This window comes from Scyliorhinus torazame, chromosome 9, assembly GCF_047496885.1.
Source record: "Scyliorhinus torazame isolate Kashiwa2021f chromosome 9, sScyTor2.1, whole genome shotgun sequence".
Classification (NCBI taxonomy): Eukaryota; Metazoa; Chordata; class Chondrichthyes; order Carcharhiniformes; family Scyliorhinidae; genus Scyliorhinus; species Scyliorhinus torazame.
This window is the reverse complement of record NC_092715.1, coordinates 158,551,135-158,577,325: the sequence shown is the minus strand read 5'-3', so window position 1 is coordinate 158,577,325 and position 26,191 is coordinate 158,551,135. Positions and strand designations below refer to the sequence as shown.

Genomic DNA, 26,191 nt, shown 5'->3' with positions numbered 1-26,191 from the left:
TCAACTTTACTTCCCTTCATCTTTCTAGATTTCCAATTTGGTTGGCTTACTTAAAAACAATTTTCATTATCAATAATAATACTTATATCTGTATAAATCTTTCCATGCCAAATGTGTCACAGCACTTTTCACAATTAATTACTTATTTATTGAAGTACAGCAACTGTAGGCTTTGGTTTCCTCGATATTGCAATTCCACCATATTGCAAGATTAATTGTGATAGATCTTGATGTTGTGTGAAAATATAAAATAGGGAATTCGCAGTCTGTTTTACATCTTTCCTGAAAATGTAAAACAGGCTGTCAACTAATTACCAACCGTTTTACAGATTTACCCCATCAAATTTAACAAAACATTGTAAAGGTATGAAACCAAAGAGAAAATGCTGGAAAATCTCAGGAGGTCTGGCAGCATCTATAGGGAGAGAAAAGAGCTAACGTTTCGAGTCCCGGTGACCCTTTGTCAAAGCTAACAGACAGAGAAAGTGGGGAATATTTATACTGTGGAGTGAGAATGAACGGTGAGTCACAGCCACAGAAACCAAGGGGAAAGAGTGCTAATGGCAGTCCCCAGAGAGAACAAAAGGTGTGAAAGGCCAAACATCAGGGAAACTAAGATCAGAGGGTAAACTGTGACAGATGTAGATGTGGGGGAGGGGGAGGGGGAAGCAAAGGGGAGAAAGGGTAAGGAAAGGTGGATAAGGTGGGGGGTGGGGGTTTAAATATATATAAAGAAAGACAAGAGAGAAAGAAAGAGTAAAAGACAGTTCAAATGAAATGGAATGAAAACAAAGGGTTCGAGGTGGGGTAGAGCTGATCATCTGAAGTTGTTGAATTCAATGTTGAGACCGGAAGGCTGTAGCGTGCCTAACCGGAAGATGAGTGTTGTTCCTCCAGTTTGCGTTGAGCTTCACTGGAACATTGCAGCAGGCCAAGAACAGGCATGTGGGCATGGGAGCAGGGTCTTGTGTTAAAATGGCAAGCAACGGGAAGGTAAGGGGCCTGAATGCGCACAGACCGAAGGTGCTCAGCAAAGCGACCACCCAGCCTGCGTTTGGTCTCTTTCCAGCATTTCCAGCATTTTCTCTTTGGTTTCAGATTCCAGCATCCGCAGTAATTTGCTTTAATTGTAAAGGTATGCATTGCCACATATCTAGCACAGATTTTAGATTTAGATTTATTGTCACATGTACGAGGTACAGTGAAATATGTTGTTCTGCATGCAGTCCAGGCAGATCGTTCCATACATGAAAAGCATAGGACATATGATACATACACAATGTAAATACATAGACATCGGGTGAAGCATACGGAGTGTAGTGCTACTCAGTAGAGAAGGTGCATCGAGAGATCAGTTCACTTCATGAGAAGGTCATTCAGGAGTCTTGTAACAATGGGGAAGAAGCTGATTTTGAACCTGTTAGTGCGTGTACTCAGACATTTGTATCTCCTGCCTGATGGAAAAGGTTGAAAGAGAGAATAACCTGGGTGGGAGGGGTCTTTGATTATGCTGCCCGCTTTCCCAAGGCAGCGGGAAGTGTAGACAGACTCAATGGATGGGAGGCGGGTTCGCTTGATGGACTGGGCTGTGTTCACGACTCTCTGTAGTTTCTTATGGTCTTGGGCCGAGCAGTTGACGTACCAAACTGTGATGCAGCCAGATAGGATGCTTTCTATGACACATCTGTAAACACATCTTGACGCTGAGAGAGATTGTAGTCGTTACACCATGCCACTGGGTTCTCTATCTCATCCTATACTCTGACTCATTGGTGTTTGAGATCCGACCCACTATGATCGTGTCATCAGCACTTTAATGCAATTTAATTGATTTTAGTATGTAGCCACAGATGACTCACATACATTGTTATTGTTGTTACAACACCCTGAGCTAGCGTGCAGTCAATTCCATTCCCACTATTTATTAACTATTCACTTTTAGAAAATATCTTAAGTCTTTGGTCTTTGGCTGCCCAATAACTACAGTCACCCAGGTTTGTAACAACTGGTTACCTATTATCTAATTCCTAACCTCCCTCCTTTAACTCGCCCCACCCTCTACACACACACACAAGACAGAGAAACACAGAGAAGAAAGAAGGGTGTAAAAGAAAAAGAATAATATGAAATGTAAAAGGATAAAAGTCTCTGTTTCAGATGGACGCCTTGCAGTTTGATTCTTTTAGGGTGGGTCTTCAGTTGGATGAAGTCTTTGCTTTCAGTCTGTGATGGTTTCCACTGTAGATTCATCAGGCTCTCAAGATTTCTCTGCCGATTCAGAAACAGAAGATGGTAGCATTTCTGGAGAGGGAGAAAGTGAGAGAGAGAGAATAACACAGTTTCTTCTCTCAGCATCCCAGACCTCCAGGTGGTCAGACATTGGACAGGGTGGCATCTTGGCACGCCTGCTGGCAGCCCAGCACCTTAGAACGGCCAGCCTGCCACCTGACCACCAGGGTGCTTGGATGGCAATACCAAGGTGCCTGGGTGCCCGGAAACCCAGGTGCCCGGATGCCACTTCCTCTGCTCGAATAAAAGGTAAATGTCCATTAAATATCCATGAATCAACAAAGTAAAAGAAATGGGAAATAAGGAAATCAACAGGAAGGGTCTTTGCATTGCTCACCTTCACACTTTACTCCAGGTCTCATTCACCACATGAGACAGGTGAATAATGTAGCGTTCACTATAAGCATGATTTCCTCCCCTTATCTGCTTACCGTCTTGTTGGTGAGTTGATCTCAAAAAGAGCACTTTGCTGAGCCCTCATTCCACAATTTTTGTGGTATCTTCTCTGATGTAGACTTTGCAAATGCAGTGCATCCTTTTACTTTTAACAAAATGGTGTATTCCACAACTGGATTTATGTCAGTAGAAAGAGAAACAAAACTGAAAAACTGGAAAAGTTAAATTAAAGCAGGAAATGCTGCAAACGCACAGCAAATCAGCCAGATCTCTATGGAGAAAAGGTAAGTTTATGAGCAAGAAATTGCTGCAATGGTACATCTCCCAGTGAATGACTTTTTAACCTCACAATTCACATTGCACAGTATTACAAATTGTGGGGTTGTTGAAACAACAATAGTGCTGTGATATAAACATCACAACTGGGACCTCATGAACACTATACCAAATGGTCTATTTCCTTAACAATGAAACAAAAGGATATAGCAAGATACAGAGAAATAGCAAAGAGGGGAATAGGGGGCGGGATTCTCCGGCCTCCCAGATGCGTCAATGGGAATTCCCATTGATGCCACCCCACACCACCAGGAAACCCATGAGCAGGGGTGAGCTGCCAGCAGGACCGGAGAATCCCGCCACCAGCGAACGGCTGGAGAATTCTGGCTAGGGTAAATTGCAGTCAAGTAGCGACAAGGGAAATACGAACCCTGATAATTACAGTGAGGCAGGGAGTGTGCAGGGCCACGTAGGGTAAACTGACAAGGCTTGGGGGAATGTGGAGACACAGCCAAATTTAACAACAGAGCCTCATTAGCATATTTCAGGACTGTTTCCTAAAGGATAATGTATTTATTGGGGTCAGAGGCTTTTGGAGAGATAATAAAAGCATTAATGTTACATATGTAAATGTACAAAGCATAATTCAACAGAAAAATCTTTGTTGGGTTTTGGGCGGGTTTAGCGGAGTGTTTCTCAGCAGTTGCAGTGCGAAGGAACACCCCGCTAGTCAGCAGCACTTTGTCACTTTTTTTGGTCACGGGGTGTTTCACTCTGCCGAGACCACGTTTGCCCCTTTTTTGTGGTGAGCCCAGCAGGAAAGGCTCCTCGTTGAACTTGATGTGTTAGGCAGCTAGGTTCAATGTGGACTGCATTCGATGCAGGGAAACTAGAAACAGACGTCTAACACTGGAGAAGATCCAACACTGTTTTATTCAACAATAGAACTGACATACATATTCAGCTGTGGGTCGACACTATACTGAACTGACTGGAGACCTTGTCGTAGCCTGACCAGACTTACTGGCTACCGCATGGTGTTTGCACTTGCTAGCTCGTGGACTCTGACTGTCTCAGTGGCTGGGTCCCGAGAGAGCGGGAAACCTAGTGCCCTCTGGCTTTATAGTGGTGGTGTCCTGTCTGGTGATTGGCTGCAGTGTGTTGTGTGCTTACTGGTCATCCTGTGTGTCAATCACTGCCTGTCTGCATCTCATTATATACATGAGTGGATATTATGACATCTCCCCATTTTGTTTTTAGATAAATAAATACTAAGGTGTGTGTGCGTATATATATATATATGCCTGACTATATACAAAAGGTGTCTAAATGAACATATATACATAGGAAGGTGTCAATAGTGCAGATACATGGCAAACAAAACAATATTTACAGAGGTTAAATCGATGAAGTCACAAAATGTACAAAAGTTCAGTCTACAGATTCAGTCTTTGTGGTGGGCGACAAATTCTTGTCGATCACCGCAGAGGTGGATCAGGAGCCGCCTGCACGTGGATAGGCGGGATCGCTGCCATCGCGGTGGTCGCAGGGGCTGGCAGGATTGCTGGTAGATCTGTGGCCTCGTGGCAGGGTACGTCCGGAGGAAGCATCGTAGGCGGCGGGGCACTTCGGTCAGGTAGCGGGCGTGGAACTCTTCGCAGTGCCCGTCTGTTGCGCCGTAGCAGGGAGCCATCAGCCATGCGGAAAAGGAACGATCTTGGGGCCACTTGTTTGATCACAACAGCTGTGGCTGACCAGACGCCCTCAGGCAACTGGACACGAACATGATCAGTTGGGGCCAGCTCGGGTAGATCCGTGGCATGAGCATCGTATGTGGCCTTCTGTTGGGCCCGTGACGGCTGAATTTTCTGTAAGACCGTGAGGTGGTCAAGGTCTGGAACATGGATGGCTGGAACTGTGGTCCTCAGAGAGCGATTCATTAGCATCTGCGCTGAAGACAATCCAGTGGACACTGGGGTGTGCCAGCATCGTCAGGTTGAAGTCGGAGCCTGAATCTGCAGCTTTGCACAGCAACCGCTTTACAATATGGACCCCTTTCTCGGCCTTCCCGTTTGACTGCGGGTAGTGGGGACTGGAGGTTACGTGACGGAAGTTGTAGGACTGTGCAAAATCTGACCATTCCTGGCTGTAAAAGCAAGGACCGTTGTTGCTCATTACCATGAGCGGAATCCCGTGCCTGGCGAACGTTTCTTTGCAGGCTTTGATTACCGCCTTCGACGTGAGGTCGGACAGTTTCACCACTTCTGGGTAACTGGAGAAGTAGTCGACCAGGAGTACGTAGTCACGCCCCTTTGCATGGAAAAGGTCTACACTGACTTTGGACCACGGAGAGGTCACGATCTCGTGCTGTTGCAGCGTTTCCTTGGGTTGAGCTGGTTGAAACTTCTGACAGGTAGGGCAGTTGAGGACTGTGTTGGCAATGTCCTGGCTGATGCCCGGCCAATTGACCGCCTCCCGAGCACTGCGTCGGCATTTCTCGACCCCAAGGTGACCCTCATGGAGTTGGCCCAGCACCATAGCACGCATGCTCTGAGGAATTACAAAGGAGGATTCCCTCCACCACCGTCAGGTCGTCTTTTACGTTATAGAACTGGGGACATTGTCCCTTCTGCCAGCGATTGGTAAGGTGCTGAATCACATGCTGCAGCAGAGGATCCTTGGCCGTCTCCTCACGAATTTGGACCACCCGTTCGTCAGAGGCCGGAAGGTTGGTGCCACACAACTGCACTGGGGCTTCTATGTGGCAGATGAAATCACTTTGTTCACACGGTGTGGTAATGGACCTGGATAGGGCATCTGCAACGATCAGCTCTTTGCCTGGCGTGTAGACAAGTTCGAAGTTGTAGCGGCGTAGCTTAAGAAGAATTTGCTGTCACCGAGGTGTCATGTCATTTAAATCCTTCTGGATTATATGTACTAGAGGCCTGTGGTCCGTTTCTACCGTGAATTTTGGCAGGCCGTAAACGTAGTCGTGAAACTTGACAATCCCTGTCAGGAGGCCCAGACACCCCTTCTCAATCTGAGCGTACCATTTCTCAGTGGGCGTCATGGCCCTGGAGACATATGCCACTGGAGCCCAGGATGAGGAATCATCTCGCTGAAGGAGCATCGCCCCAATGCCATCCTGGCTTGCATCAGTCGATTCTTGGTTTCCTTGGTTGGGTCGAAGAACGCTAGAACCGGGGCTGTGGTGAGCTTTGCTTTCAGCTCATGCCATTCCTCTTCATGCGTGGCGGCCACTGGAATTCCGTTGACTTCTTGACGAGATGGTGGAGGGCCGTAGTGTGGGATACCATATTGGGAATGAATTTCCTGAGGAAGTTGACCATCCCGAGGAAGCGGAGGACCGCCTTCTTGTCCTCCGGGGTCTTCATGGCGTTGATCGCCGAGACCTTGTCGGCATCTGTCCGCACGCGCTGCTGCGAGATGTGGTCACCCAGGAACCTAATATCCAATTGATCAAATGAGCACTTGGCCCTGTTGAGCTGGAGACCATGGGTGAGATTCTCCGACCCCCCGCCGGGTCGGAGAATCGCCGGGGGCTGGCGTGAACCCCGCCCCCGCCGGTTGCCGAAGTCTCCGGCACCTGAGATTCGGCGGGGGCGGGAATCGCGCCCCCGCCGGTTGGCGGGCCCCCCCTGCTCGATTCTCCGGCCTGGATGGGCCGTAGTCCCGCCGCTAAAATGCCTGTCCCGCCGGCATAAATTAAACCACCTACCTTACCGGCGGGACAAGGCGGCGCGGACGGTCTCGGGGGTCCTGGGGGGGGCGCGGGGCGATCTGGCCCTGGGGGGGTGCCCCCACGGTGGCCTGGCCCGCGATCGGGGCCCACAGATCCGCGGGCGGGCCTGTTCCGTGGGGGCACTCTTTCCATTCCGCCTTCGCCACGGTCTCCACCATGGCGGAGGCGGAAGAGACTCCCTCCACTGCGCATGCGTGGGAAGCTGTCAGCGGCCGCACACGCTCCTGCGCATGCGCCGCCCGGAGATGTCATTTCCGCGCCAGCTGGCGGGGCACCAAAGGCCTTTTCCGCCAGCTGGCGGGGCGGAAATTTGTCCGGCGCCGACCTAGCCCCTCAAGGTTGGGGCTCGGCCCCCAAAGATGCGGAGCATTCCGCACCTTTGGGGCGGCGCGATGCCCGTCTGATTTGCGCTGTTTTGGGTGCCAGTCGGCGGACATCGCGCCGTTTCCGGAGAATTTCGCCCTAGGTTCATGAATTCTCTGGAATACCTTCTTGAGGCGAGCGATTGTGTTCCTGGGGCGTTGTGGACCAGATAATTATGTCGTCAACGTATACTTGCACCCCCTCAATGCCCTCCATCATCTGCTCCATGATGCGGTGAAATACCTCGGAGGCAGATATGATCCCAAAAGGCATCCGGTTGTAGCAGTAGCGACCAAACGGGGTGTTGAACGTGCACAGCTTACGACTGGATGCGTCCAGCTGTATTTGCCAAAAACCCTTGGAGGCATCCAGCTTAGTAAAGAATTTGGCATGAGCCATCTCACTGGTCAACTCTTCACGTTTTGGTATCGGGTAATGTTCCCGCATGATGTTGCGGTTTAGATCCTTAGGGTCAATGCAAATGCGAAGCTCCCCTGACGGCTTCTTTACGCAGACCATGGAGCTGACCCAGTCTGTTGGCTCTGTGACCTTCGATATGATGCCCTGGTCTTGGAGGTCCTGTAATTGCTTCTTCAGACGATCCTTGAGGGGTGTCGGCACCCGGCGAGGTGCATGAATTTCAGGGGTGGCATTCGGCTTGAGCAGGATTTTGTATCGGTATGGGAGCGTGCCCATTCCATCGAATACGCTGTGGTACTGCGTGATAATGTCGTCTATGTCGGCTTGCAAGTTTCCATCGGGTGAGGCCATCGCCGGTGATGATGACATGGTGTGGACTCGCTGAACCAGGTTCAGGAGCTTGCAGGCTCGAGCACCGAGCAGGGACGCTCTGTCAGGTCCGACGATTTCAAACCGCAGTGTTGCCTTGCTCGCCTTGTTGGATACCCCCAGTTGACAGTAGCCACTGGCAGCTATGGCATTGCCATTGTAGTCAAGGAGCTGGCAGGCCGGTGGAAGAATGCTTGGTCTGGCGCGGATGGTGTTGAGGTCGGATTTTGAGATGAGGTTTGCTGATGTGCCTGTGTCCAGTTTAAATCGGATGCGGGCCTTGTTCACTGTGAGGACAGCAGGCCACTCGTCGTCGGGATCCACACTGAGGATCACGAGGCGTTTCACCGTTGTGCTAGAAGGCAGTGCATGTGTAGTTATGCTACCCACCCGGTATGGGGACTTGAGGCACTCAGCATCAGAGTTTGTTGGGCTGTCAGGATCGGAATCTGGCCATGCCTTGTTGTATTGAACGGACACTTCTGCGCCACAGCTGGGATCGCTGGCTGCTGAGCGGTGGAGCAGATCTGCAAAGGGCTGCGTGGTGGCCAAGCTTGCCACACTGTAGACACCGGCGTCCTTTTGGCGGACATTGCCGCTTTAAATGGGTGGAGCCACAACTCGGACACATCATGACGCGGATGTCAGCGCGTTCCGTGAGCCATCGCGCATGCGCAGTGCAGTCGGTCGACTTACACACCTGCGCAGTCGGGTTGTTGGGCTCGTCGCCCACTCGGTCGTGGCGCGCATGCGCAGGGACCCGGGAAAAGCGCGCGAAACGGCCACTCTCCTCGATGCTCAGGCCCTGCATTTGTGCAATGGTCTGCACCCGTTCCACCTCGTGGGAGGCCAGCTTTGCAGTTTCTGCCACCCTGATGTGGGAGTAACGATTCTTAGCATGCTCATGGACAACTCACGTTTCGATAGCGACAGAGAGGGTCAACCGTTTGACTCTCAGGAGATGCTGCCGAAGGGAGTCGGAGTGGACCCCGAAAACAATCTGATCCCGGATCATGGAATCAGCCATCGAGCCATAGTTACATGACTGTGCTGGGATGCGGAGATGGGTCACGAAGGACTGAAAAGGTTCATCCTTACCCTGAAGCCTCTGCTGGAAAACGTACCGTTCAAAGCTCTCATTAACCTCAATGTCGCAGTGGCTGTCAAACTTCAGCAGGGCTGTTTTAAATTTTGTTTTGTCTTCACCGTTAGCGAACGTGAGGGAGTTGTAGATGTGGATGGCGTGGTTCCCCGCGGTGGAGAGAAATAGCGCGATCTTCCTGGCATCCGATGCTGCTTCGAGGTCGGAGGCCTCGATGAACCAGAGGAACTTTTGCTTGAAGAGCTTCCAAATGACGCCGAGGCTGCCGGAGATGCGGAGCTGCGGAGGAGGCTGGATGTTTTCCATTTCACCGGATGGCTGTTTGCTGGTCAATGCTGATTCACTCGAGGTAGGTCCGTTAAGATCAGTATCACTGCGGTACCATGATGTGTTAGGCAGGTAGGTTCGATGTGGACTGCACTCGATGCAGGGAAGCTAGAAACAGACGTCTAACACTGTAGAAGATCCAACACGGTTTTATTGAACGATAGAACATACATACATCTTTAACTGTTGGTCAACACTATACTGAACTGACTGGAGACCTTGTACTAGTCTGACCAGACTTACTAGCTACCGCATGGTGTTTGCACTGTGCTAGCTCGTGGACTCTGACTGTCTCAGTGGCTGGGTCCAGAGATAGCGGGAAACCTAGTGCCCTCTGGCTTTATAGTGGTAGTGACCTGTCTGGTGATTGGCTGCACAGTGCTGTGTGCTTACTGGTCATCCTGTGTGTCAATCACTGCCTGTCTGCATCTCATTATATACATGCGTGGATATTATGAGAGAACTGGGCACCATTTTGATTTTGTCTGGTTGCCCTGATCTTTCCCCCGCTTTCAGCCACCCCCCCCCCATTTTCAATCCCCACCCCCACCCCCACCCCTCGCCAACCTCGGAGAGGCCCCTGGGGGAACGCCCCCTCACACTACTCAGCCTGCGAAGGCCCCCGGGCCCGATCCTTGGCAGTGTCAACATGTCATCCAGACAGCCTGGCACTGTCAGCCTGACAGTGCCAAGGTGCTTGGGTGCCAGAGGGAGTGTGACCATGCCACTATGTCTATGATACCCAAGGGTCTCCAGTAGCGTGGGTGACCCCCCCCTCCCCCCCCCCTTCCCCCCAGGTGTCATTATGATGGTCCATGTTTGTGGAAACCAGTACCAAACGGCCCCCTGGCGACATCTCCTAGGCTCCGCCTTTGGTCCCAAGCTCGGGAGAATTCCACGACTGCATATCTAAAGGAGTCTAATGGTTTATTTAAATATGCAGATCTGGATCATGCCAGTAAGGTCAAGATCCAGATCGCAATGTCTCGCGAGATTTTGTTAAATCTCGCATGGTGTTTTGAGCATCACAAATCTCACGACAGGCCTCTTGCGAGATTCTTTTTTTTCATAAATATTTTTATTGAAGTTTACATTTTTACACTGTTAGGGAGGTGTCTGAAACAGTTATTATTTACAATTTACATGCTGTTCCTTTTTGGCACTCCCTCTCTCCCCCTTTGTTCCCTCCCACCCCCTGCTTCCCCCTCCCCTTTTCTACTATTTTCAGGGCCCATGTTAGGCCCTTTCTGCCGCCGTAGATGGTTTATTTGTTGTTTGTTTTGCTGTTATAGCTGGGGGGGGGGGGCTGGTCCCAATGTCAATCTCTCACTGGGTTCACTCCTGGCGTTTCCTTGGGTCTCAACCCCCGTTGCCCCTCCCCCTTGTTCCTGTCTGCTTTCTGTGGCCCTAGTGGTTCCCATGCGTCCCCCCCCCCCCCTTCCCTTTCTTTCCATTGAGCTAGTAAGCCACTCATTCAAGAGCAATTAGGGACAGGCAACAAATATTGGCCTTGCCAATGACTGCCATGTAATTTTTAAAAAATTCACAATTGGTACGCTGTTCAAGATTATCAGAAAAAAATTAGCCTGACAATAATCAAGAAAAGGCAGGAGGATATTAGATTTCATTAACATTCATTTATTTTCCCTGCCACCCAGCTTACTTATTGTACAGCAATTAACAATGTATGGCCTCGTTGCTATAGTAACTGACATTCTGTGACAAAGTCCACTGCTGCAATCGTTTCACTGAACTTCAATGTTGTGCTAACAGCGTGCATATTGTTCAACTGTTTCTCCCTGTTGGATAATCACCTGCATTTTCACATTTTATGTTGAGCAGAGAAGAAACGTTTAGCATTTTAACCCCTCATATTGCAGTTTGGAGGAGTTGTAATAAACATTCATGAATTAGTCATTTAATTTCACTGTTTTATGTGTGTTTTCTTTTCTCCCAGATGAGTGGAATATCAGCTGTTAAATTAATTTAATTTCTCTTCTTTCTATAATCACAGAAATGAAATGGACTAATTATTGGCATACATTTTGAGGAAGTAGCAGGACAATTGAGCCACATGCGCAATACATCCTGTGAACCAGTGGACTGGTGGCCAATAGTCTTAGGGATATTACTTGAATGTTAATCAGAGAGGAAAAACAGACTCGGCAAGGCCAAGGGAACCTTAAGAACTAGCTTTGGAGGAAGTTGGTTCGACCAGCTAGCTGGAAAACTGTGGGTTGGTCAGAGAGAGTGTTCTGCCAGACAACAGTCGGTGATTTGTTCCTGAATGATGCTCCTGAGAGAGCTGGGCAGAAGTGATTAGACCTTGAAAGGACAAAGAACTCGCTCTCGCTGCTGAAGGAAAGAATTGTTTTATTGTTCAAAAACCAGTGAGTGCTTGGCACATCTTTACTATAAACTTGAAATGATCTTGAATCGACAGATAAAGTAGACAACCTTGCCAGAGAAAACCATCCCAAGCCTAGAAGGAAGAAGTACCCAAATGAAAGCTTGAACTCCAGAGAGACATTAACTGGAAGCCTTCCCAATGCGTCAAAGATTCTTTATCCTTTTATTTTTATTGATATTTTCTTTACCTATTTTTTTTTTTTTTAAATAATATTTTATTGAAACTTTTTGGTCAACCAACACAGTACATTGTGCATCCTTTACACAACATTGTAACACTACAGATAATAATGACCTTTTTAAATTTAAACAAAAACAACAACAAATAAATAAATATTAAATAACAAAAAATAAAACCTAGCCCTAATTGGCAACTGCCTTGTCTCAGGCCACACCCCCCCCCCATCCCCCCCCATCCCTCCCCCCCCCCCCAAGTCCTGGGCCGCTGCTGCTGCCTTCTTTGTTCTCCCCTATCTATCTTTCCGCAAGATATTCGACGAACGGTTGCCACCGCCTAGTAAACCCTTGAGCCGACCCCCTTAGGACGAACTTAATCCGCTCTAACTTTATGAACCCCGCCATATCATTTATCCAGGTCTCCACCCCCGGGGGCTTGGCTTCTTTCCACATTAGCAATATTCTGCGCCGGGCTACTAGGGACGCAAAGGCCAAAACATCGGCCTCTTTCGCCTCCTGCACTCCCGGCTCTTGTGCAACCCCAAATATAGCCAACCCCCAGCTTGGTTCGACCCGGACTCCTACTACTTTCGAAAGCACCTTTGTCACCCCCATCCAAAACCCCTGTAGTGCCGGGCATGACCAAAACATATGGGTATGATTCGCTGGGCTTCTCGAGCACCTCGCACACCTATCCTCCACCCCAAAAAATTTACTGAGCCGTGTTCCAGTCATATGTGCCCTGTGTAATACCTTAAACTGAATCAGGCTTAGCCTGGCGCACGAGGACGACGAGTTTACCCTGTTTAGGGCATCTGCCCACATCCCCTCCTCAATCTCCTCCCCCAGCTCTTCTTCCCATTTCCCTTTTAGTTCGTCCATCATAGTCTCCCCTTCGTCTCTCATTTCCCTATATATATCCGACACCTTACCGTCCCCCACCCATTTCTTTGAGATGACTCTGTCCTGCACCTCTTGTGTCGGGAGCTGCGGGAATTCCCTCACCTGTTGCCTCGCAAAAGCCCTCAATTGCATGTACCTGAATGCATTCCCTTGGGGCAACCCATATTTCTCGGTCAGCGCTCCCAGACTCGCAAACTTCCCATCCACAAATAGATCTTTCAATTGCGTTATACCTGCTCTTTGCCACATTCCATATCCCCCATCCATTCCCCCCGGGGCAAACCTATGGTTGTTTCTTATCGGGGACCCCCCCAGTGCTCCGGTCTTTCCCCTATGTCGTCTCCACTGTCCCCAAATCTTCAGTGTAGCTACCACCACCGGACTCGTGGTATAGTTCCTTGGTGAGAACGGCAATGGGGCTGTCACCATAGCCTGCAGGCTGGTCCCCCTACAGGACGCCCTCTCTAATCTCTTCCACGCCGCTCCTTCCTCCTCTCCCATCCACTTACTCACCATTGAAATATTAGCGGCCCAATAATACTCACTTAGGCTCGGTAGTGCCAGCCCCCCCCTATCCCTACTACGCTGTAAGAATCCCTTCCTCACTCTCGGAGTCTTCCCGGCCCAAACAAAACCCATGATACTCTTTTCTATCCTTTTGAAAAAAGCCTTCGTGATCACCACCGGGAGACACTGAAACACAAAGAGGAATCTCGGGAGGACCACCATCTTAACCGCCTGCACCCTCCCTGCCATTGACAATGCTACCATATCCCATCTCTTGAAATCTTCCTCCATCTGTTCCACCAACCGCGTCAAATTTAGCCTGTGCAATGTGCCCCAATTCTTAGCTATCTGGATCCCCAGGTAACGAAAGTCTCTTGTTACCTTCCTCAACGGTAGGTCTTCTATTTCTCTACTCTGCTCCCCTGGATGCACCACAAACAGCTCACTCTTCCCCATGTTCAATTTATACCCTGAAAAATCCCCAAACTCTCCAAGTATCCGCATTATTTCTGGCATCCCCTCCGCTGGATCCGCCACATATAGTAGCAGATCATCCGCATATAAAGATACCCGGTGTTCTTCTCCTCCCCTAAGTATTCCCCTCCATCCCTTGGAACCTCTCAGCGCTATCGCCAGGGGCTCAATCGCCAGTGCAAACAGTAATGGGGACAGAGGACATCCCTGCCTTGTCCCTCTATGGAGCCGAAAATATGCCGATCCCCGTCCATTCGTGACCACACTCGCCACTGGGGCCCTATACAACAGCTGCACCCATCTAACATACCCCTCTCCGAACCCAAATCTCCTCAACACCTCCCACAGATAATCCCACTCCACTCTATCAAATGCTTTCTCGGCATCCATCGCCACTACTATCTCCGTTTCACCCTCTGGTGGGGCCATCATCATTACCCCTAACAACCTCCGTATGTTCGTGTTCAGCTGTCTCCCCTTCACAAACCCAGTTTGGTCCTCATGAACCACCCCCGGGACACATTCCTCTATTCTCATTGCCATTACCTTGGCCAAGACCTTGGCATCTACATTGAGGAGGGAGATTGGTCTGTAGGACCCGCATTGTAGCGGATCCTTTTCCTTCTTTAAAAGAAGCGATATCGTTGCTTCTGACATAGTCGGGGGCAGTTGTCCCCTTTCCTTTGCCTCGTTAAAGGTCCTCGTCAGTAGCGGGGCGAGCAAGTCCAAATATTTTCTGTAAAATTCAACTGGGAATCCGTCCGGTCCCGGGGCCTTTCCCGTCTGCATGTTCCTAATTCCTTTCACCACTTCTTCTACCGTGATCTGTGCTCCCAATCCCATCCTTTCCTGCTCTTCCACCTTGGGAATTTCCAGCCGATCCAAAAACTCCATCATTCTCTCCCTCCCATCCGGGGGTTGAGCTTCATACAATTTTTTATAAAATGTCTTAAACACTTCATTCACTCTCTCCGCTCCCCGCTCCGTCTCTCCATCTTCGTCTCTCACCCCCCCTATTTCCCTCGCTGCTCCCCTTTTCCTCAATTGGTGTGCCAGCAATCTGCTCGCCTTCTCTCCATATTCATACTGTACACCCTACGCCTTCCTCCATTGTGCCTCTGCAGTGCCTGTGGTCAGCAAGTCAAATTCCACATGCAGCCTTTGCCTTTCCCTATACAGTCCCTCCTCCGGTGCTTCCGCATACTGTCTGTCCACCCTCAAAAGTTCTTGCAACAACCGCTCCCGTTCCTTGCTCTCCTGCTTCCCTTTATGTGTCCTTATTGATATCAGCTCCCCCCTAACCACCGCCTTCAACGCCTCCCAGACCACTCCCACCTGAACCTCCCCATTGTCATTGAGTTCCAAGTACTTTTCAATGCATCCCCTCACCCTTAAGCACACACCCTCATCCGCCATTAGTCCCATGTCCATTCTCCAGGGTGGACGCCCTCTTGTTTCCTCCCCTATCTCCAAGTCTACCCAGTGTGGGGCATGATCCAAAATGGCTATAGCCGTATATTCCGTTCCCCTCACCCTCGGGATCAATGCCCTACCCAACACAAAAAAGTCTATGCGTGAATAGACTTTATGGACATAGGAGAAAAACGAGAACTCCTTACTCCTAGGTCTACTGAATCTCCACGGGTCCACCCCTCCCATCTGCTCCATAAAATCCTTAAGCACCTTGGCTGCTGCCGGCCTCCTACCAGTCCTGGACTTCGACCTATCCAGCCTTGGTTCCAACACCGTGTTAAAGTCTCCCCCCATTATCAGCTTTCCGGTCTCTAGGTCTGGGATGCGTCCTAGCATTCGCCTCATAAAATTGGCATCGTCCCAATTCGGGGCATACACGTTTACCAACACCACCATCTCTCCCTGTAATTTGCCACTCACCATCACGTATCTGCCCCCGTTATCCGCCACTATAGTCTTTGCCTCGAACATTACCCGCTTCCCCACTAATATAGCCACCCCCCTGTTTTTCGCATCCAGCCCCGAATGGAACACCTGCCCTACCCATCCTTTGCGCAACCTAACCTGATCTATCAGTTTCAGGTGCGTTTCCTGTAACATGACCACATCTGCTTTAAGTTTCTTAAGGTGTGCGAGTACTCGTGCCCTCTTTATCGGCCCGTTAAGCCCCCTCACGTTCCACGTGATCAGCCGAGTTGGGGGGCTTCCCACCCCCCCCCCTTGCCGGTTAGCCATCATCTTTTTCCAGCTTCTCGCCCAGTTCCCACGCAGCTGTATTTCTCCCAGACGGTGCCCCCCCGCCCATCCTTTCCCGTACCCACTCCCCCCTTTCCCCAGCAGCAGCAACCCAGTAATTCCCCCCTCCCCCCCCCCCCCCCCGCTAGACCCCCCGCTAGCGTAATTACTCCCCCCATGTTGCTCCCAGAAGTCAGCAAACTCTGGCTGACCTCGGCTTCCCCCCGTGATCACGGCTCGCCCCGTGCGGCGCCCCCTCCTTCCTGCTTCTCTATTCCCGCCATAATTATCATAGCGCGGGAACCAAGCCCGCGCCTCTCCCTCGGCCCCGCCTCCCACGGCCAACGCCCCATCTCCTCTCCCTCCCCACCTCCCCCCATCACCACCTGTGGGAGAAAGAAAAGTTACCATACCGCAGGATTAATCATACAATCCCTCTTTGCCCCCCCCCCCCCCCACTCGTCCCACCACTTTGTCCAAACGTTCATTTTCGTAGTCCAATCATTCCAATTTTTCTTCTACAATAAAAGTCCACGCTTCATCCGCCGTCTCAAAGTAGTGGTGCCTCCCTTGATATGTGACCCACAGTCTTGCCGGTTGCAGCATTCCAAACTTTATCTTTTTTTTGTGAAGTACCGCTTTGGCCCGATTAAAGCTCGCCCTCCTTCTCGCCACCTCCGCACTCCAATCTTGATAGACGCGGATCACCGCGTTCTCCCATTTACTACACCGAGTTTTCTTCGCCCATCTAAGGACCATTTCTCTATCCTTAAAACGGAGAAATCTCACCACTATGGCTCTGGGAGCTTCTCCTGCTCTCGATCCTCGCACCATAACTCGGTATGCTCCCTCCACCTCCAGCGGACCCGTCGGGGCCTCCACTCCCATTAACGAGTGCAGCATCGTGCTCACATATGCCCCGACGTCCGCCCCCTCCACACCTTCAGGAAGGCCAAGAATCCTCAAGTTGTTCCTCCTTGCGTTATTTTCCAGTGCCTCCAACCTCTCCACAGATCGTTTCTGGTGTGCCTCCTGTATCTCCGACTTCACCACCAGGCCCTGTATATCGTTTTCATTCCCTGCTGCTTTCGCCTTCACGACCCGAAGCTCCTGCTCCTGGGTCTTTTGTTCCTCTTTCAGCCCTTCAATCGCCTGTAATATCGGGGCCAACAACTCTTTCTTCATTTCCTTTTTTATCTCCTCCACGCAGCGTTTCAAAAACTCTTGTTGTTCAGGGCCCCATATGAAACTGCCACCTTCCGACGCCATCTTGGTTTCTGCTTGCCTTCCTTGCCGCTGCTCCAAAGGATCCGCTGCAATCCGGCCACTTTCCTCTCCTTTTTCCATCCGTGTCCAGGGGGAACACCCTTCTGGTTTACCGCACGGTGTTTTCAGCCGTTAAAATTGCCGTTGGGGCTCCTATCAAGAGCCCAAAAGTCCGTTTCACAGGGAGCTGCCGAAACGTGCGACTCAGCTGGTCATCGCCGCACCCGGAAGCCTTTCTTTACCTATTAACCACCCTTTTCTCTTTGTGTTGTTTGTCCATGTGTGTGTAGAGAGTGGGATAGTTAGAAAGGGGGGGTTGGGAAAGGGATATTTGGTAGTCAGTTACATTTTTGTAAGTGTAATTATATTACTGTTAAATAATAAAAAGGTTATTTTTGTTTTAATTTCACAAACCTGGTGACTGCAGTTTATTAAGCTCAGCCAAGGTTAAGTGAACACTTCACACAACCCAATTGGATTCACATGTGCGAATCCTTGCCTAGCAACCCAATCAAACCTTGATGCCAGGACATTGTGCCTGAACACCGCGGGAGGCAACACCACACACGCAGCAGCCAACATCCAAACTCCCGGGCGATGGGACACATGTTCATGGCCAGAAGGTGGGTGAGTGCAACAGGGAGGGGACCTGTGCCCAAGCCTGGTGACGTTATGAGCAGGTGGCTGGAGTACAGGGTTTGGGGTCCATTGAGGGGGGCCCGGCGGGTGTGCGTGGGCAGGGCCTTATAAGTGGGGGAGAGGGGGGGATGAATGGGGAATGGAGGGTCCTGGGGTGAGAGCCAACACTGTTTGTCAGTCGAGCACCCTCTCCCAATTCCTTACAAGTATTAAATGCTATGGATGGGATTTTGGACCTGCAGAACTTGCCCTAATGGCGTTGCTGCTAAGCTGGGTGGCTAGATGCCAGAGACAGCGGCAGCAGCGCCTGCAGATGCTAGAGGAAGAGGCCCATGTGCCAGACCCCGCCACACACCCTGAGGACCCAGCCGCCCATCAGGCCGAGGGACCCAGAGGGTGAGGTACGCAACGGCCCAGGGTGTACAGGCGTCGCTGGTCATTCAAACAGATGACGGATAACATATGCCGCAGGAGGTTCAGCCTCAACAAGGAGAAGGCACAGAACCGGTGCCATGTCCTCGCGGACCTGGCACCACATGGAGGAGGAAGACACCTGCTCCCATTGGCCATCAAGGTCACCGCAGCCCTGAACTTTTGCGCCTCAGCATCTTTCCAGGGCTCGAGCGGGGACCCGTGTGGCATCTCCCAGGCCACAGCCCACCCCATAGGTGCATCTGACGGGTAACAGATGCCCTGTTTGACTGGGTGGAAAATTACTTTGACATGGGCCAAGCCCAACAGGATGCCCGGGCAGCAGGATTTCCCACCATCGCCAGGATGCCGCAGGTCCGGGGGTTAGTGGATGGCATGCATGTTGCCCTGCGCTCTCCAGGCCATCTTAGAGTGCCCTACATTAGCAGGAAGGGGTTCCAGTCCCTGAAAATACAGCTGATATGCGACCATCACATGAAGATCAAGCACGTGTGTGCACACTTCCCGGGGAGTATGCACAACACCTACCTCCTGGGCAGTCGGTCATCCCCGGCCTCTTTGAGGACCACCACAGAGTGGTGGCTGGCTCTTTGCGGATAAGGGTTACCCGCTGAGGACCTGGCTAATGGTACCAGTACGGAGGCTGGAGACCGAAACGGAGACCCAGTACAACGAGGTCCATGTGGCCGTCATTGAACAGTGCACCGGACTCCTCAAGTTGCGGTTCTGATGCTTTGACTGTTCCGGTGGTGCCCTGCAGCACACCACCCAGAGGATCGCACGCTTTGTGGTTGTTTGCTGTGTCCTCCACAACCTGGCACAGCCGCGGAGGGCCGAGCTGGAGGTTGGTGATGAGGAACATATGGCCACCTCCGAGGATGAGGAGCAGGACGAGGATGATGAGGCGCCACCAGATCGTCAGGTGCTGGAGGACAGGCAGCAGCGGCGAAGGTCCGGCAAGCCTGGAGGACCAGAGTGATCCTGATACTCGCCTGATTGACATAGGGTATTGCCTGGTCCGTCGTCAATCCCTTACCCACCTTCACCCTCCCAGGGTCTGTGTCACATCACTCCAGGGTGCTCGGCAGGTGGGTGATGATAACCCGCAGAGAGCTGAGCGCCGCTGCTCCTCAATATATGCCATAGTCTGACCCCTGCCTGCCTGCTGAGTGCTCGCTCCCACCCACTGCATGCGGTGTGCTGGGGGTAATGGATTCCTGGATAGATGGGCCAAGAGTTCGGAGGTCGGTCGTGTTACGGAAGAAAGTGACAGAGGCGTCATACTGGTTGTAGGGATTTTAATGTGTCATACAATTCCCCACTCTGCCGATGGTGCCACCCCACCCTCGCCAAAATGCCCTTACCCCCCGCCCCCACTCAAACCCCCCCCGCCCTCTCTCTCCTTCCCCTGTGCCCTCAGTGATCCTCAGTGTACTTTGCCTTCCTTGCTCGACCACTGCATCTAAGTGTGTCCCCAGGATACACATCAGAAGGGGAGGCAGACAGCTGCTTACCTCGTCCCGTGACCTTTGATGCCCCTGATGGGCATCCCCTGGGGCTGGAAGGCCCTGGCGCACTTGTCGACGGCAAAATGCACAGCCGCGCTGTCCTGTCCCGTGAGCTGACCCCGAGACGCAGCCTCATCGAGGGGTGGAACTCAGGGGAGCTGGTGGCCACCATCCCCACTCAGTGGGATGGGTCCGGGTTGGCACCCAATGTCCCCTCCCCCCGATCAGTGCCCATAGGGCCTGGGGTTCACCTCGGGACAGAAGGGCAGCTGGTTCAAGTCCCGGCTGCCCCTGCGTCATCTGGTTCTGCCAGTCCTGGCCGATCCTCATGATCCTCGCGTCAACGCCCTCGGCGATGCTCCTCAGTGGTTGGGACACACTCTGCAGTGCCTCGGCAATGCCCATCTGTGACTGGGGCAAGCTCTGCAGAACTTCAGCCATTCCCATCTGAGAGCGGGACATGTCCCGCAGAATCTCATCAAGGTCAGACTGGTCAGCTGGGGTCACATCCCCCAGCGAGACCCTCAGCCATGGCCGTCACCGATTGCGTGACCCCTTGGACACCCTCACTAATGGTGTTGATATTGTGCACCAGGCTCTTCACCGTGTACGCCACCCTAGCAGTTTTGGCCATGCTGCCTCGCATTGCCGGCGACATCTCCTGCGTCTGTAGCCTCTGGGACTCCTGTAAGCGGCTGTGGATCAGCTGGAGTGTCGCTGTCATCTCCCTCTGAATGTCCCGGCCGCATTCTAACGTCTCCATCAGCTCAGGGTACTCTCTACCTAAGGCTCAGCATCACGCTGGGACCAGCTGGGTCCTGGGATCCAGCAGACCTCCAACAGCCGTCTCACCTGGGATTTCCTGCCTCCACCTGATGTGCATCTGCAGCTGTGTGGTGCTCACCAGACTGTGCCCCAGAAGCCTGTCCATTAACATTTCCCACCGAGGTGGTGTATCTACGCTGGTGGAGGGTGGGGATCCTCGGAGCTCTCCTCTGAGATGTTCTCATGGGAGACTGGGGAGCGGGCCACCTGGGATGGGCCAGCACCGTCAGCTGGAGGACCTGAGGGAGAATCGACATTTGGTCAATGAGAGGGATGGGTTGGTGACCGCTCTGTCCTCGGCCACCCCGTCATCTCCAGGGCCCATTCCTCAAAGGTAGTGAGTGTTCTTAAGTCCAGCACGCTTCCGCCAGTCTGGCCCCTCTCCTGACAATTGTGGGAGAGCGTTTCCTGAGGAGACGCAGAGAGGGCATCGTTAGCCACACGTGTGGTTCACAGTGATGAGAGGGGAGGTATGAAGGAAGGTTTGGGAGATTGAAGAGAGAGGGGGGTGAAGGGAGCCATTTTTTGAAGAGCGAAGCCTGTGGGGCATTGTTAGGTGAACCAATTAACATTGAATAGTGTTGTTGGCCTCGCTGGACCAAGAGCTGGGAAGCTCCCGGCAGGTCCTGCTTGCGACTACACTTAGAAATCCTTCTGGAGAATCGCACCCATCATGTGTTCACCCATTCCACAGCCTATTTTATGTCCTCTTGAACTTTATCACTGCCCTCATCATATTTCTCAATACTTCCAAGTTTTGTATCATCTGCAGATTTTGAAACTGTGCCTTGTTCCCTCGCACTAATTCTTTAATACAGATCAAGAAAAGTAGTGGTCCTCACTCCAACTCTGGGAAATCCCACTACATTTTGTCCTCCTGTCGGAAAAACAAACTTTCACCACTAATCTGGGGCGTCATTCTCCGCCGGCGGGAGTCTCCGTTTTGCCGGCGCCCGGGGGTTTCCCGACGGCATGGGGCTGCCCCACAATGGGAAACCCCATTGACCGGCCGGTGTAACGGAGCATCCCGCCGGCGGGTCGGGGCAGAAATGTGGCGGGGCGGGATGGAGAATTTCGCTCCTGTTTCCAGTTGCTGAGGAAACTTCATGTCCATGCTGCCACTGTCGATTCTGTTCCATGATTTTTAACTTTGCTCATAAGCCTCTAGTGTGGCACTTTATCAAGTGCCTTTTGGAAGTCCATATGCACCGTATCAACTACATCACCTCATCAAAAAACTTAAGCAAGTTTGTTAAACACAATTTGCCCTGAACAAATCCATGTTGGCTTTCCTTAATTAAGCCAAACCTCCTGAAAGGTGGTGTCTGGAATTGTTCACAATATTCCAGCTCAGGCCTAATGAGTTTATGAAATAAAATTCCAGCATGATCGCTTTACTTTAATATTCTATTCCTTTACTTATAAACTTAAGTAACCCATCTGCAGTTTAACTACTTTATCAACTTGCCCTGCTAACTTTAAGGATTTGTGTGTAGAGTACACATGTCTTTCTACTCATCTACACTTTTCAGGATCGTGACATTTATAGAGTACTATCTTTCTATTTTAGTCCTCCCAGAGTACATCACTTCACACTCACTGCAATAAATTCCATCTGTCATGTTTCTGCTCATTTCATCATCCTGTTTGTCATCCTGAAACCTATAGCTTTCATCATGATCTACTAGAATAATATAAAAGCAAATTTCTGCTGTTGCTGGAATCTGAAACAAAAACAGAAACTACTGGATAATCTCAGCAGGTCCAACATCACCTGTGAAGAGAAAAGGGAGCTAACGTTTCAAGCGGCTTTGACAAAGAGTCATCCAGACTCGAAATGTTGGCCGCAATTCTCTGGAAAGATTTCCCAAGTGTGGTAGGGAGTGGGAATTGCTGTGAGCTTCCCGGCGCTCGGCCCAGCAGGGCAGGCAATGCTATTCAATGTTAATTGGTCCACTGAACGAGGCCCCACGGGCTTCTCGCTGCAAATGAAGGTTCGCCAGCCGATTCGCCGGCACCGCGCTGGCCAACCCCCCCCCCCCCACCCCCCCGCCCCCCCACTAACAAGGTCGCACGGCACTTGCTCAGCCATCCTCAGCCAGCTCGCCCAGGCGATCGGCCCCAAGATTCGGGGATGCAGATCTGGGGAGGCTCATAGATGCAGTGGAGGCCAGGCGAGATGTCCCGGAGGGTCAGCCACAGGGCAGCCAGTGCTGCCTGGGACAATGTGGCGGCAGGTGTGAGCACTGGGAGTGTGACCAGGAGGACTGGCATCAAGTGCTGGAAAACGATCAACGATCTACACCGGGCAGCATGAGTGAGTAGACACCCACCCCCCCTCCGCCGAGATCTTTCCAGCCCCACGAGAGTATCCACCCCCTAACTCTCCATGTGATCCCCAGCCCTCCCTCCACCACCCTCCCTTCAAACCCCCAACCCTCCCTTCACACCCCTCTCTTCAACGCCCCCTAATCCTTCCTTCACCCCCTTCTCCCTTTATAAGAAAGACATTTATTCAGCATAACAGCAGTATTCACACAGGACCCAGTTACACATCTGTTTGAAGCCTAACTGGTGTGTGTCATCTCAGCCCAGCTGAGCTCCATATAAGTGATAGGCATTAGCGCACTCTCAATAAGCTTTGCGCACATGACGTGGGAGACAGCCTGAGTGAGGCAGCCAGAGTGGGATTGAAACTTGGTAATTTGGAGCAGTGTGGTAATTCAGTGCAGAGTGGGAGGAGGTCCTTTTTCTCTTTTTGTTTTGTTTTCTTTCTTCTCGCTTTGTAACTGTTAATCTGCAGGGAGAGATCCAGAGAGCATCCTAGGAAGATGAGTGATGTAAAGACCTACCTCGGGTACCTGCAGTGATAAGTGAAGGTAAGAGTTTAATACATTTTTAAATAATTTAATTGGTGTCGGTGAGTGGGGTTAGGTGCTGCACTTGTGAGATGTGGGATATCCGTGACGCTTCCAGCGTCTCGGACAACTACATCTGCTGGAAGTGCACCCAATTGCAGCTCCTCATAGACCACATGGATAGATTGGAGCAGCCGTTGGATGCACTTAGGAGCATGAAGGTGGCGGAAAGTGTGATAGACAGGCGTTTTAGTGAAGTGGTGACACCCAAGATGCAGGCAGATAGATAGGTGACCGCTAGAAGGGACAGGCAGTCAGTGCAGGAATCCCCTGTGGTCGTCCCCCTCTCTTGCAAGTATACTGTTTTGGATACTGTTGGGGGCTGGCCTATCAGGGGATAACAGCAGCAGCAGCCAGAGCAGTGGCACCAGAGCTGGCTCTGTTGTTACGCAGGGAGGGACAAAGAGCACTAGAGTAATAGTTATAGGGGACTCCAAGGTAGGGTATGGATAGGTGCTTCTATGCATGTGAAAGAGTCTCCAGGATAATATGTTGCCTCCCTGGTGCCAGATCCAGGATGTCTCTGAACAAGCAGAAAGCATTCTAAAGGGAGAGGATGAACAGCCAGAGGTCGTGGAACATATTGACATAGGTAGGAAGAGTGACAAGGTCCTGCAGCAGCAGTTTAGGGAGTTAGGTAGAAAGTTAAAAAGCAGGACCTCTACAGTTGTAATCTCAGGATTACTCCCTGTGCCATGTGCCAGTGAGGCTAGAAATAGGAAAATAGTACAGCTCAATAGGTGACTAAACAGCTGGTTTAGGAGGGAGGGTTTCAGATTTCTGGACCATCGGAAGCTTTTCCAGGGCAGGTGGGACGTGAATAAGAAGGACGAGTTGCTTCTAAACTGTAGAGGCATAAATATCCTGGCGTGAGGTTTGTTAGTGTTACATGGGAGGATTTAAACTAGTTTGGCAGGGGGGTGGGAACCATAGCAAAGGATAATTAACTGAAGGGGAACTAGAGTGTAGGGCTAGTAAGACTCAGAGGAAGAGCAGGCAGGGTGTGCTTGCTGATCAAAGAGGGTCTGGTGGACTGAAGTGCAATTGTTCCAATGTGAGAAGTGTAACAGGTAAGACAGATGAACTTAGAGCTTGAATTAATACTTGGAACTATGAAGTTGTTGCCGTTCCAGAGACTTGGTTAAGGGAAGGACAGGATTGGCAGCTTAACGTTCCAGAGTACAGTTTCAGATGGGATAGAGAGGGATATAAAAAGGGTGGGGGAGTCGCACTACTGGTTAAGGAGAATATCACATCTGTACTGCAGGAGGACACCTCAGAGGGCTCATACCGTGAGGTATGGGTAGGGCTCAATACTAGGAAGGGTGTAGTCACAATGTTGGGGGTTTACTATAGGCCTCCTAACAGCCAGCAGGAGATCAAGGAATAAATAGGTAGGCAGATTTTGTCAAGGTTTAAAAGTAACAGGGTTGTTGTGATGGGCGATTTTAGTTTCCCCTATATTGACTGGGACTCACTTAGTGCTGGGGGAATGGCTGAGGCAGAGTTTGTAAGGAACATCCAGAAAGGCTTCTTGAAACAGTATGTAGATAGTCCAACTAGGGAGGGGACCGTACTGGATCTGGTATTGGGGAATGAACCCAGCCAGGTGGTCGACGGTTGAGTAGGGGAGCAGTTTGGGAACAGTGACCACAATTCAGTAAGCTTTAAGATACTGATGGATAAAGATAAGTAGTCCTCAGGTGAAGCTTCTAAATCAGGGAAGGCTAATTACAAAATTATTAGGCAGGAACTGAAGAATGTAGATTTTTAAAATAAACTTAGAATATTCAATTACTTTTTTTTCCACTCAAGGGCCAATTTAGTGTGGCTTTGGGGGTGAAACCCACGCAGACATGGGGAGAATGTGCAAACTCCACACGGACAGTGACCCAGGGCCGGGATTTGAACCCGGGTCCTCAGCGCCGCAGTCCCAATGCTAACCACTGCGCCACGTGCCGCCCTTCGATTTCTTTTTTTAAATGTTTTTATTACGGATTGTTTGTAATATACAGAACAAAGGTAAGCGTGGACATACATTGAAAACAAAAGAAAAATAAAGAGAAATAAATATACATTGGTCAACTTCTGTTTTTTACATCGGTTATCATACGTTATTTACAATAGTTACAGCTTCTTGTTTGTCATTTGCCAGTAGACGTTTGATTCTGGTTGGGTCCCCTGCTCCCCTCCTTCTTCCTGATCCTCATCCACTTCTGGCCGTCTACCCTCGTCTGCCTTTATGTCGTGTTCCAGTTGGGTTGCCGTAATGCCGTGTATTTTGTTATTTGCTGGGCATGCCTCCTTATTCCCCTCTCCCCCCACCCCGCTCATTGTTATCCGTGGCTTCCCTCTCCCTTCCGCGGGCTTATTGGCTGTTGGCTACAAACAGGTCTTGGAACAACCGAGTGAATGTTTTGTGGAAACCCTCTTCTGGACCCTGGATGGCGAATTTAATTTTCTCCATCTGGAGAAATTCCGATAGGTCGGACAATCAGTCTGCAGATTTGGGTGGTGCTGCTGACCGCCAACTGAGCAGGATTCTCCAGCGGGCGATTAGGGAGGCAAAGGCAAGGGCGTCGGCCCTCCTCCCCATGAAGAGATCTGGCTGTTCTGATAC

The 26,191-nt window shown here is 50.9% G+C and overlaps 1 long non-coding RNA gene across 1 annotated transcript in view; it reads left to right on the top strand.

The window, feature by feature from the left end:
- The window catches only part of LOC140430034 (uncharacterized), a 30,242-nt gene extending 4,641 nt beyond the window's left edge, over positions 1–25,601 (top strand). Inside the window, exons 3-4 of the long non-coding RNA XR_011949289.1 lie at positions 23,457–23,532; positions 25,387–25,601. This is a non-coding gene — a long non-coding RNA (uncharacterized lncRNA). The remainder of the gene's footprint in view (positions 1–23,456; positions 23,533–25,386) is intronic.
- Positions 25,602–26,191: the final 590 nt, after the last annotated feature.